We start from the raw sequence: 14,084 nt of genomic DNA, 5'->3' as shown, positions 1-14,084 counted from the left end.
TGGCCCTGGCACCCGGGAGGCAACATACCTTCCGGGAGTCTCGCTCGCGACCACAGAATCTCCTATCTATTCCCCTAACCATTGAATCTCCTACAACTATTGCTTTACTATTCTCCCCCCTTCCCTTCTGAGCCCCAGAGCCAGACTCAGTGCCAGAGACCTGGCCGCTAGGGCCTTCCCCCGGTAGGTCATCCCCCCCAACAGCATCCAAAATGGTATACTTGTTTTGAAGGGGAACGGCCACGAGGGATCCCTGCACTTTCTGCCTGTTTGTTTTTTTCCCCCTGACTGTAACCCAGCTATTCTTGTCCTGTACCTTGGGTGTGGTTACCTCCTTGTAACTCTTCTCAATCACCCCCTCTGCCTCCCGGATGATCCGAAGTTCATCCAGCTTCAGCTCCAGTTCCCTAACACGGTCTTTGAGGAGCTGAAGTTGGGTGCACTTCCCGCAGGTATAGTCAGTGGGGACACCGGTGGTATCCCTCACCACCCACATCCTACAGGAGGAGCATGTAACTGGCCTAGCCTCCATCCCCTCTTACCTGACAGAATATAGCTGCCCTGTGGACTAACTAGATCTCCGCCCACCGACCCTGCTCCCAGTCAGCTACACTTTCTGTAAACTCCTGGCTCTCTTCGCACTCTTTGCGGAAATGTCGGAAACAAAATGAAAGGAGCGCCTTACTCCCTCCTCACCTAACTCCCTCTGTCACCAAACTCTCACTATCGCACTCAAATGCACCAAATTCAGCACTCCCTCGGTCACCAAACTCTCACTATCGCACTCAAATGCACCAAATTCAGCACTCAGTGCAAACAAAGTCTGCACTGTAGGGGATCACTTTTATACTGTGAATCTAGCCTCTGTAAAACTGGCCTAATCCAATTAACTAATTAACAAGCTCCAGCTGCAAGTGCCTACAAGTAGAAGCCGGTTTAAAGCTTAGTGAAAATTCACCTTCTTCTAAACCAAACAGCAACTTTTAAGTTAATTAACTAAATAAAAGAAAGACTAAACTTTAGATAAAAATGAAGCCTTATACTCCCTCGGTCACCAAACTCTCACTATCGCACTCAAATGCACCAAACTCAGCACTCAGTGCAAACGTTCCGAGAGAACCCACAAACTTTGAATCCAATTGCGAGAAAGAGAAAGAACCACAAGTGCAAGTCCCATATCGACCAAATAACCGAATTTTGGATGTGTGCACTAACCCGCATGCATACTAACAGGAAGAGTAAGGTAAACTCGATAGAATTGTGTACAACTATCGAGGGATTGTGAGCCGGAAAATAGCTTAAGCCATACCTGCTGTTCAAATCGCTGCCTATTCCCCTGTCCCAAATTAAAAGTAGAGAAAGAGATAAGAGAAGTAATGGCCACTAAAGCAATGGAAAGATTGATGAATCCACAGGAACCCGAGATCGCAGCGACCAACAGAGCGGAGCAATGCCCCATATGGGAGGAAGAGTTAAGGAAATACTTAAAGAGGAAAGGATGGCCCATTTGGTCGAATTTTTGCTCTAATGATGAGTCAGGTGCAGGAAAGATAGGGCAAACTTGGTGGGAGAACCTAAGCGAGGTCCACAAGAAAAATGTAGGGAAAGTCAGAAAGCCGGTGGCAATCGTGTCCTGTTTGGCACAGTTGCGAGGCACAGAGGAGGTCATGAAGACGCTCCGTGGGCAGTTAATTGAGAAGGAAGAAAAGAATGAGGGAAACAGTAACGAAAGCGAGAAGATAATTGAGCAACTCCGGGAACAGTTAGCAACTAAGGATAAGGAAATGGCCGATGTAAAACGTGCACATCAATCTTGTCTAGTTCATCTTAGTAGCTTCCAGACCCAGTACGATAAAGCCTAACAAGATACACAGCACGCAGTTCTGGTAAGAGAGGAAACAGAACAACAGATCGCCCAGCTAACTAGCAAATGTGCAGATTTAAAAGCAGCTTTGAAAGCGCTCCACAACTCCACTAAGGAACAGAGACAGAGTACCATTGACCATGTTAAATGCCGACAGAAGATAGAAATGTTACAGTCGCTGCTCTCAGTACAGAATGGCTTCAGGTACACTTTCGGGCAGGATTTAGATGAGGAAGATGCTCCCGATTGGCAAGAGTTAAACAAAAGCGTCCAAAGGTACGTAGAGGACACGGGAAATCAAAATCGAGCCCCCCCACAACCCCAAAAGTAAAGCACCCACACCACCGACTGCACAGGCAGCATACACCCCCGATCACAATTCGACCCCCATGAATCCGATTACCACACAACGCAAGTCATCGGCTCAGGATGAGCCTGATATCATTTACACCACCCCACTATCCATAACCCAATTAAGAGAAGCTTGCACGAAAATTATTCCGTTCCAGCCCACCGCAGACCCATACAGCTTCTTTGAGGAGGTGCGCCAACAAAAGATTATGTACGGTCTAGATGAGGGAGAGGAAGTAAAGCTAATAGTTATGACCCTTAGCCAGTCCGTAAGATCAGCTTTGCCCGAACCCCAAAATGTAGCAAGAGGAACCCTACAGGAAATGAAAAAGCCATATTAGATGCCATCGGGTATAACAAAGGAGATCCAGTCGAGGGTTTAAATCACTGCTGGCAAAAGAAGGGCGAGCATCCGACCGCATTTGCTGGTCGCCTATGGATTCATTTCATGGCAGTCTATGGACAATTGAACCGGGCACACCTAAATGAGGAGGACACCACTAAATGGTCCCGCACCTTCGTCTCGCATGCCACAGACACAGGTCAAAAGGCTTGTGTAACTACGACCCCGCAGACCACACACACAATGAAATTTGGGTATTGAAACGACTTTCTAGAGCATGGGAACAAACCCTACACCGACAGACAGATCAGGACGAGATAGAAGCAAACATGCACCCAGTTAGGATTAGCCAGGACCCAGCATGGATAAACGAGGGTAGACACGAGGGACAGCATCCCAGAGCACAGGCATCACAAGATTGTTACAATTGCGGCCACATGGGACATTACGCCCGTTATTGCCGACAAAACCCCCGAACCAGCACCGATACCAACAACCAAACCCCCCACCTAGGAACAATGTTAGGCCCATGCATAATGTTAGCACCCGTTCAGATGGCTTAGCATTTAACTCCATAGATTGATGGTGCCCGGACTCCCCAACTTGGGTCTGTGACACACGCTGGGACAAATCAGGCAGACCAGTAGTTACAGGCACAGTCCGGGGACATACAGTTGATTTTCTTTGGGACACAGGAGGATCCCGCACCACTTTAAACTCCTCCACCATGTTTCAACAGGTCAAATGGCCCACCACAGACACCATCACTGTGAGTGGATTCACTGGCCACATACAGCAAGGATATATCACAGCTCCAGTACCCATCCAGATAGGGAACATTCACACCAAACACCCTGTCGTTTTAGTTGACTTACCCTAAACTGCAGAGCACATTTTAGGCATTGATTTTATGAGCTCTCATAACCTTTCGTTTGACCCAGTAAATAAATGTGTCTGGCGAATGTACAAAACAGCTAGGGCTCCCGCTACGCTCACAGTAGGAGATTATGAAAACAGGGTTTACTCAGTAGGGTACTATTGGTTTAATCTGCAACCAATTAGTGCAGACCAGATGATTAGAGAGGTCCTCATAAAACACAAAACTTAATTCGCACAACACAAACACGACTGTGGGAAGATCCCAGTTCCCAATCCAAAGCCGCAAAAGCAATACAGTTTCCCACAGCAAGCTGAGGATGAGATTTTGAAGGTTATTAACAGTTTGTTAGACCAAGGAGTTATTCGATCTGTAGCGTCCACAAATAATGCCCCAATTTCGCCTGTAAAAAAGCCTGATGGTTCATGGCGACTAATGATCGAATATTAAGAACTTAACAAGGTAACCCCTTTAGCAGTCCCCACTGTTGCCACGAGTCCCGCAACCATGCTCAAACAGGGAGTACAGGCAAAATATTTCACAGTGCTGGACATCAGCAATGGCTTTTGGTCCATCCCGTTAGACAGGGCCTCTCAGTATAAATTCGCATTTACGTTTCAAGGGCAGCAGTACACGTGGACGTGCCTCCCACAAGGATTCCATAACTCCCCCTCCATTTTTCACCGACAATTGGCCAACGGACTTACTAAATTTTCCCGACCTGAATGCCTAATAAAATATGTAGACGATCTGCTCTTACAAATGGACACAAAAGAGGAACACGTAGAGCTCTTATCAGAATTACTAGGCCTACTGCAATCCATCGGATGTAAGGTCAACCCCAAAAAGGCCCAGATTTTAAAGGAAAAGGTTCTTTATATAGGCACCATCATCACCCACAGGAAGAGAGAAATTGAGCAAAAATGGATCAAGTAAATCGTTAAATTGCCCCTGCCCCAAAATGTCACTGCACTCCGGTCATTCCTAGGTTTGATAGGATATTGCAAAATCATGTAGATGGTTTTGCCACTAAAGCAGCCCCACTCTCAGAGCTCCTTAAAAAGAACGCCCCATGGGAATGGCTTCCGCAGCACACAGATGCCATTGATGATTTAAAACGCGCCCTAGGCACAGCCGCCGCTTTACAAGTTCCAGACCCAGACATGCCCTATGCCATCGAAGGAGCAACCACCGATCGAACCCAATCAGCAGTACTCCTGCAAGAATGACACGATCACTTAGGACCCGTAGCCTATGCCTTAAGAGTATTAGACCCCATAGAGCAAGGATTCTCAGCCTGCGAACGGCACTTACTTGCAGTCTTTTGGGCAGTACAGTACTTTGCGTACATCACAGGCCTTAACACAGTTACGATCTTGACCGAGCAGCCCCCCACGCAACTATTACTAGACGGTAAATTAAAGGACGGTTCAGTCAGCCAAATCAGAGCAGCTCGCTGGACACTACTGTTACAAGGCAGGGGCATTACGGTAAAACCCACACATTTCTGGCTGATAATCTCCAATATGCAGGGGCCCCACATGAGTGCCGATCATAGCAGCCCAACACCACACAGGACCCTTTATCCCAAAGTCACTACACCCACGAGTAAGACACAGGATTCCCGAGCCACAGGGAATGCTTTAAAAATTTATGTACACGGTTCCTCCACAGTCGAAAATGGAGTTGGAATAACTGGTTGTAGAATTTACGTGGAAGACACGCAGGGACGCCCACTAGAAGAGATCTCTTTAAAATTGGCCGGCCACCTAGGTTCACAGCAGCAGAACTCGCAGCCATAGCCTATGTAATTCAGCACCCCAACTCTTTTCCAACCCCCACAGACATATACTCAGACAGCCAGTATGTGTGCAACAGCTTAACAGAATCCCTGCCCCTGTGGGAATCTCGAGGTTTTGTTTCAGCCGATGGAAAGCCCCTACCCTCTGCCCCATTGTTAAAGCACATTCTCCAGACAGCCTCAGATCGCACATATGGTATTATTAAAGTACAAAGCCATCATCGCTCCTCCCCACCTGGTAATGTAAAGGCCTTAGCCAAAGGAGGATCACACCATGGTCACTTCTGGCAGCCACCCGATAGCGAACCAATACACTCAATCCAGGTTTCCCAGACCAATATTGAGGATCTATCTCAAGCCCAAAAAGAAGACAACACCCTCAAATTTCCCAGCAATTTCCCAGCTCCCTATGATAAATGGAAGGACGCATTGACTGTACAGGACGGCATAGTTTTAAAAAATTGAATTTATGTGGTCCCCATCCAGGAGAGAAACCAGCTCATTTACTAATTTCATGACGGACATGGACATCAGGGTATGGACAATACCATTGCCCATTTAAGACCTTTGTGTTGGTGGTCCGATTTAAAAAGCGATGTTACCCATTATGTTGAGAATTGCCTTTTCTGTGCTCAGAACAATCCTGAACATTACTCAAAGAAAGGACAGTTACGTCACACCAGACCTGTGAATGGCCCTTGGACAAATTTGCAACTCGATTACATTGGCCCCCTTCCCCCTTGCAGAAGTGGTTTCAAGTATGTGCTGGTTGTAATCGACACCTTTACTAAATGGGTAGAAGCATTTCCCTCACGGACAAACACAGCAAAGGCCACCGCTAAGATTTTGACCCAACAGATATTGACACACTGGGGTCTCCCCTGCAGCATTGAGTCAGACCAAGGTTCCCACTTCACCGGCAGAGTCATGCAAAATGTTTTAACAATTTTTGGGATCAGGCAGAAATTCCATATAGCATATCACCACCAATCCAGTGGCACTGTCGAGAGAATGAATCGAACTTTAAAAGCGACCATTAGGAAGATAGTGCAACAGAACAATACCACGTGGGACATGGTCCTCCCATTTGCTCTCATGTTCATTCGGAACACCGTCTCCAGTTCCACAGGTTTCACCCCCCACACTCTCATGACCGGACGGCCCATGAAGGGTGTTGAATATTTATTAGGCTTCGATCTGGCAAGCCCTACAGTAACCGATCTCACCCACGAAAAAGCAGCACAAAAGCAGGTTACAGATAATGTTAAAGCGGCTCAACTCGCGGCAGCTGTCCGATCAGGCGCTAGAAGGAAGCAGAGTAAAGCCTGCTTTGACAAAACCGTCCACCCCTTAGAGTACACAGTCGGTCAGCAAGTAATGGTTTCACTTTACAAACCCAGTTCTTTCCTCTCCCCCAAATTTGCAGGATCCTACTCCATTTCAGACAAAGTGAGCCCCTGTGTGTACAAGATAACGTACCCCAACGGTAAAACTGTTTGGTTCCACAGCAACCAACTCAAAGTCTTTGGATCCCAATGCAGCCACTCCCACCACATCTCTCTGGCAATAGGAGACGATTATGCCCGGCCCATCGACAACCTAGTCCAACCCCTTCACCAACCCTCCCCCAGCCATGCCGGCATTTATCCCTTGTCCACGCCCACGGACCCGAACTTGTCTATCCCCACAGGTACAGACTTTCACCTTGAACTTGACTCCGACGACAGTGAGAGCCTCCCAGATTTGATTACTATCCCTGAACACTGGCGTGATCTCTCTGCCCCCAGTCACCCCAGCCCCCAGAACCACGACTTAGATATCTTTGACCTCCTATATGCCCTCCCCCAGCCACCGCCACAGCCACCGCCCGACCACAGTAACTTGCCCTCCACTCCCACCACCCCTACGCCTCACGACAAACAAGCATCTCTTTGGCACCGCGACAACTCTTGCATACTAGTAAGGCACAACGATTCGGATTATCCGACAATCCACGCGGCCATGGCACAGAAACGGCAGACATGAGTCTGGCACCGGGAGATGGTGATGATTCAGATACTGACTCTCGTTTCGGTAATGCTTTTACAACAGTTTGGTACAGAACCCTGAGGTGTCCAGATGATGAGAAAGAGACACCGCCTAGTATTAATGTGTCCTAATTTCTGATGGAGCCTGCCCACCTTTTTCCTTCTTCTTTTTTCTACTACATGGTTTAAATTCATGTCGCCCGACGCAAAATTACTCTTCTAATTCGAGGCTATGAAACCCAATGTCAGTTAAAGGCACAAGTTTGTCGAGAAACAGATCACTGTTCTCCCAGTCTGTATGACAAGTTTCCACACAACTACAAACACTTACCGTCCACCCAGGTCACCCAGGTAGGAAGTAACGGCACTGATCCCTGCCCTACCTGAGGACCCCAAATGCATCCGGTCAGTTAAACTTGGGTAGTGGAGTAACGGCACTAATCCCCGCCCTACCCGGGGATTCCACCCATTCTTATCCCGCTGCGGCCCACATGCACCTCATGTTCCCGTCACTTGATACGCTCTGGAATGGTTCTCTACACTCTGCACTGTCTTTGGCAGGCCTTAGTTTCGCCTTCTCTACTCTCCCTTTGGTTGTGGTATAAAGAATGCATTTTGCCACGGTCTGTACGCTCACCCCTTCTTTCCTTTACCTTCCGCGACCCCCTGGTCGCTCCCCACCCTGCTATTTACACACATGATACAATTGGTTGCTGTACACGCTGCTACATGCGAACTACCTCTGAACCCTGGGACGAAACTCTATAAAACCGACCACCCTGAAATTCGGCCTCCACCTCCCATGGTTGTGATTTTAAAAAGACTGGTCGAAGAAATTGTCTGTCCACTCCCCGCGATGACCATAAGCTGTGAGAGCCTCTGTACTTTAAAAATTTGCATTTCCTGTCTCTCAAAATGGTATTTCGAAAGAAAAAATGAGGGAGTCACACATGGTGACAATCATAACGGGTAATTGGAGTAAGGAGAGAAAGACTAAGAAAATGAGATATTAACCAAAGATAATAACAGATACAATGCTTGCACTCCCAGGATCACCCGGAAAACAGAAAACACAGGATGAAGCAAGGACTGCTGACATGCGTTTGGATCATCGCTGGACTTCTGCAACTGCACGTGCAACGGAATTTTGTTACAAACCCCACACCAGCCCCGAACACTACCCCACAACAGGCCACCACCAGCCCGGACAATACACCACACATAAAGACAGACATCGAAACCCCCACTTGGTGCGAAAACGTTGCCAAATGGAACCCCCTTTCATACATCTAAGTTGGCCACCTGCAAAGGACCATGGGAATTATGGCCAACCCAGGACTCAGACAGATACAGAGCCTATGTGTATCTGAAACACAAGAAACCAGACCTGATCGAAACCCCCACTCGTTTGCATTTTAATGGCCCATTTTTCCAGGAAAATAGAATGCCAGTCAAGCAACCGGTACAGCCACAGACTGATCGGCGCCACTCCTTTTACTCAGACAGCCCATCTGCCAAGGTCAATGATCGCTAAAGACCTGCCCAGCTACCAAGGCACCCACCCTTTTATTGGTCGAAATCGAAGACAGTGATCAGAGCCCTGTCGAACTATTGGGTCCAAGGTGAAGGACCGCCCCAAAGAGCGCGAAATCCCAGAGGGATAAAAGAGAGCACAGCCGTGTGTTCTGTCTATTTTGGATCCGGCCTGTGCCAACCCATTTGCAGCAGGAACAGCCAGCTAAGTTCAAGACCAACGATCGCGACCTGACGGATAAGCCTAGCAGAGACAGAGCCAATTTCTTCGAACCAGCCAAGTGAAATCCAGATAAAGGCCTTATCCATTTGCACAGTGCCGGTCACCCTGAAGTTAAGTCTAGGTTATTGTAGCTGATAGGTGTAGTTTAATTCGCAGTAGATATTGTGTTTGCATGTCGACCTAACCCTTGTGTATGTAAATAAACCATTTTTTCAACTAACTAACTGGTTGTGTGGTCATTTGATCGATATAAGGGAAGGCTTGTGGTTCACCAACATTATTAAAAATACCAAGAAGGGCAGCACGGTGGCACAGTGGTTAGCACTGGTGCCTCATGGCGCCGAGGTCCCAGGTTCGATACCGGCCCTGGGTCACTGTCTGTGTGGAGTTTGCACATTCTCCCTGTGTCTGTGTGAGTTTTGCCCCCACAACCCAAAGATGTGCAGGATAGGTGGATTAGCCACGCTAAATTGCCCTTAATTGGAATAAATGAATTGGGTACTCTAAATGTATTTTTTTTTAAAGGAGTGCAAAGAGGGGTCATGAATAAACACTGGCAGGTAAAATAATGGAAAATCCTAAGGTCTTTTATAAGTATAATAAGGGCAGGAGGCTGACCAGGGAAAGACTAGGGCCCATTAGGAACTAACGTGACAATCTGTGTGTGGCATTGGAAGACGTAGGTGAGGTTTTAAGTGAATATTTTGCATCTGTGTTCACTATGGAGAAGGGCGATATAGGTATAGAAATCAGTGAGGGGGATTGTGATGTATTTGAACAAGTTAACGTTGAGAGTGAGACAGAATTAACGGTTTTTACGGGCTTAAAAGTGGATAAATCCCCAGGCCCAAATGGGATGTATCCCAGGATGCTGGAGAAGGCAAGGGAGGAGATTGCAGAGAGTCTGACAATAATTTTCAAATCTTGTCTGTCCACAGGAGAGGTGCCAGAGGACTGGAGGCAGCTACTGTGGTACCATTATTCAAGAAGGGTGGGCGGGATAAGCCAGGAAATTACAGGCAAGTACGTTTAACTCCAGAGGTAGGGAAACTATTGGAAAAAATTCTGAGGGACAGAATTAATCTCCACTTGGGGAGGCAAGAATTAATGAAGGATAGTCAGCATGGTTTTGTCAAAAGAATATCTGGTCTTACAAACTGATTGAATTTTTTGAGGAGGTGACAAAATGTGTCGGAATGTGAGGGTAGTACAGTTGATACAGGGGGAATGCTTTAGCTCAGTTGGCTGGACAGCTGGTTGGTGATGCAGAGCAAGGCCAACAGGTTCAATTCCCATACCAGCTGAGGTTATTCATGAAGAGATGCCTACTCAACCTTGGCCCTCACCCGAGGTGGGGTGATCCTTAGGTTAAATCACCACCAGTCAGCTCCCCTTGTCAAAGAGGAAAGCAGCCTAATGTCATCTGGGACTATAGTGATTTTACTTTTACTTTTACAGTTGATATAAAAGTCTACATGGACTTTTGACAAGGTCCTGCATGGGAGACCGTCAAGAAGGTAAGAGCCCACGGGGTCCAGGGCAATTTGAAAAATTGGATCCAAAATTGGTTTAGTGGCAGGAGGCAGAGGTTGATGGTCGAAGGTTGTTTTAGTGACTGGAAGGCTGTGTCCAGTTGTGTTCCACAGGGATCGGTGCTGGGTCCCTTGCTGTTTGTAGTGTACATTAATGGTCTGGATGTGAATGTAGGAGGTATGATCAATAAGTTTGCAGATGATACAAAGATTGGTGGTGCAGTAAATAGTGAGGAGGAAGCCTTAGATTACAGGATGATATAGACGGACTGGTTAGATAGACAGAACAGTGACAAATGGAATTTAACCCTGACAATTTTGGGAGGACTAAAAAGGCAAGGGAATTTACAATGAATGGTAGGACCCTTGAAAGTACTGAGGGCCAGAGGGACCTTGGTGTTCATGTCTTTAGATCCCTGAAGGATGCAAGACTGGTAGATAAGGTTGTTAAAGACGCATATGGTATTCTTGCCTTTATTAGCCAAGGCATAGAATATAAGAGCAAGGAGATTTTGATGGAGCTGTATAAAATGCTGGCTCGGCTACAGCTGGAGTACTGTGTGCAATTCTGGTCACCACACTACAGGAAGGAAGTGATTGCACTGGAGAGGGTGCAGAGGAGACTCACCAGGATGTCAACTGGGCTGAAGTGTTTCAACTATCAAGAGAGGCTGGGGTTGTTTTACTTGGAGCAGAGAAGACTGACGGGGAACCTGTTGAGGCGTATAAAACTATGAGGGGCATAGATAGGGTGGATAGGAAGGAAATGTTCCCCTTAGCCGAGGGATCAATAACCAAGGGTGATAGGGTGGTTGGAATCTGGAACTACCTGAAAGGGTGGTAGAGGAAGGAACCCTCATTGCATTTAAGAAGTATTTAGGTGAGCTCGTGAAATGCCATAGCTTTTATGTTTAGAAATATTTTATTCAAATTTTTACATATTTTCAACAAACAGAAAAAAGAAAAACAAAGAACACATAAATGAACATCTTACAACTACATCACAAATTCCCCCAATATACAAACCCCCCATTAAGCAATAATAAACACAGTAGAAAATACAAGGTACCCCCCCCCCCCCTCCCCCGCTCTGGGTTGCTGCTGCTGCTGACCACCTCCTAACGCCCCACTAGAAAGTCTAGGAACAAATGCCATAGCTACGGGTCAAGCGGTGAAAAATGGGATTAGCGGTGATAGGTGCTTGAAGGTAAGCGTAGGCACGATGGGCTGAAGAGCCTCTTTCCATGCTGTAAAAACTCTATGGTTCTCTGACTCTTGATGCATTGAAACTCTGAATTATGACAGGTTGGAAGGCCGGAGAAGATTTTGCTCAACAACAACGTTTCACGACACAATGATGTAACCCAACTTGTGATCCAACCTATTAATTAGGACACGGTTGAAGTGCCAGTATTAACTGACTCGCCATTAACTATTCGAAGTCAATTCTGAATTGGTCCTCCTTCCCATGGTGCACATAAATTGCTTTGAAAATAATTTCAGTATTGCGTACATTTATAATTACAAATGAAAGATCTGAGTTATTATTTCCCCCCCAAGGCAAATAAAACTGAAAAATGTCAGAAATTGACGATTTTTTGAATTCTGGGTGTTTCAGTGGAGTACACTTCCAAAGGACTTGACAGCTTTACAAAACTAATCATCACTCCCCTACTGACGTTTTCTGACGTTGACCACACCAGCCCCCTTTATCTTTGTTGCAATGCTTCTGTTAACTTCCCTTCTAAAATCTGCAGTTACAGAATCATAGGGGATTTGCATGAAGTCGAGAACTTTGCCATCTCAAATCCCGTTCAGTCTGCAAGCAAATTCCAGAGGCAGCAACATTCATATCCATACTTGTGTTCTTCCCAGTTTCCAAGACAGAAAAATTTAGTCGAGGAACTGCTTGGAATCGGGGAACTTGGAGGGAAAATAAGTTAATTTGGTTGGCTCAGTTGGCTGTATTGCTTGTTTATGATGCAAAGCGATGCCGACCGCATGGGTTCAATTCCCATTCCGGCTGACGTTACTTTACATTTATTTATGAGGATTTGGAAATGGGTTCGATCTTTGATCAAGGTCTGGGATGGACCTTAACCAACATGAAGTCATGACAGAATTCCAGAGTAAAATTTTAGCCTGGGCTTAACAAAATTGTATGCAAAATGAAAAATCTTGGCAGGGCTGCATCAGATTTGGTGTACATCTGTGGTAATAGCTCTTCAGAATATGGTTCACTAATTTGAACCGAATCAATCATTACTCACAGAATACTAGAAATACTCTGGCAGGTTAGGTTGCACCTGTGGAGAAGAAAAACAGTTAGCGCTTCATGTCGATGACCTTTCGTTAGAACTCACCAACCTGAAGCGTTAGCTCTGGCCCAGATTTTTGTCCCTGGGCTGAGTTCGCCGAGTCAGGTGATTTCCCAGCTTGGTGAACCCAACCTTTGAAAATGTCCACCGACAGGTTGGATTTTCAGTCAGGTGGATGGACTGAAACAGGAGTCAGGGTGGGCAATCCTGGAATGAAAACGCAGGCTGTTAGGTGCAGAGGTGGGCTGGGGGCAAGGCGTGCCTCTGTGTTTAAATAAATAAAAACAAAAACACTCCTCCAGCCCCCACCACCCACACACATAGTCTTTATACCCCATTCATGTCAACCTATGCCAACCTAGTGACTCTCTACCCATCCTCTATGGCCCCCATAGCCCTATGCCAACTTAGTGCGGCTTTACCCAACTCCCATTGCCCTTATATTTACTATGCCAATTCAGCACCAACCCACTACAATTTGGCTATATCCTCTCCATGCCAATGTACCTAAGATACTTACCTGGTTTATTAACAGGTTTTACAGATTTGACACTCTCTGGACAACTTTGACACTTCCTAGACAACTTTGATAAGTTTACCACTTCCTGGAGAGCCCAAAGAATTTTGATAGCTTTGACAGGTCCAACACTCAGACAATTGACATCTGCAAACATCCTTGATAGCTGGACAGCTCTCTCTCTAACAGTTCCTTGACAGCCGGACAGCTCTTTGACAGCTTGACAGTTCCAATTAATTTGTGCATTAAAAAGTACATAATCCTATTCACTTTGAACAATTCTAAACGGTGCCTTATCTCTCCCAATGGTTGCATTGCCTCTCTCACAGGCTTCCTTCCACTCCAAAAGGTGTCCTGGAACCATATCCAAAGGGTACCCTATCACTCCCGGCTATCCAAACGTTTCCAGCAAATTCACAACTTCTCTTACCTGTTCTAATCTGCATATTCTGGGTTTCACACCTGTTTATTAACAGTTATTAAAATCTGTTAACAGTTATTAAGGTCAGGGGCTGATTTAGCACACTGGGCTAAATCGCTGGCTTTGAAAGCAGACCAAGGCAGGCCAGCAGACACGGTTCAATTCCCGTACCAGCCTCCCCGAATAGGTGCCGGAATGTGGCGACTAGGGGCTTTTCACAGTAACTTCATTTGAAGCCTACTTGTGACAATAAGCCATTTCATTTCATTTTTCATTC

This window comes from Scyliorhinus torazame, chromosome 10 (assembly GCF_047496885.1).
Source record: "Scyliorhinus torazame isolate Kashiwa2021f chromosome 10, sScyTor2.1, whole genome shotgun sequence".
Classification (NCBI taxonomy): domain Eukaryota; kingdom Metazoa; phylum Chordata; class Chondrichthyes; order Carcharhiniformes; family Scyliorhinidae; genus Scyliorhinus; species Scyliorhinus torazame.
The sequence above is the reverse complement of the archived record's forward strand: the minus strand, read 5'-3'. Positions refer to the sequence as shown.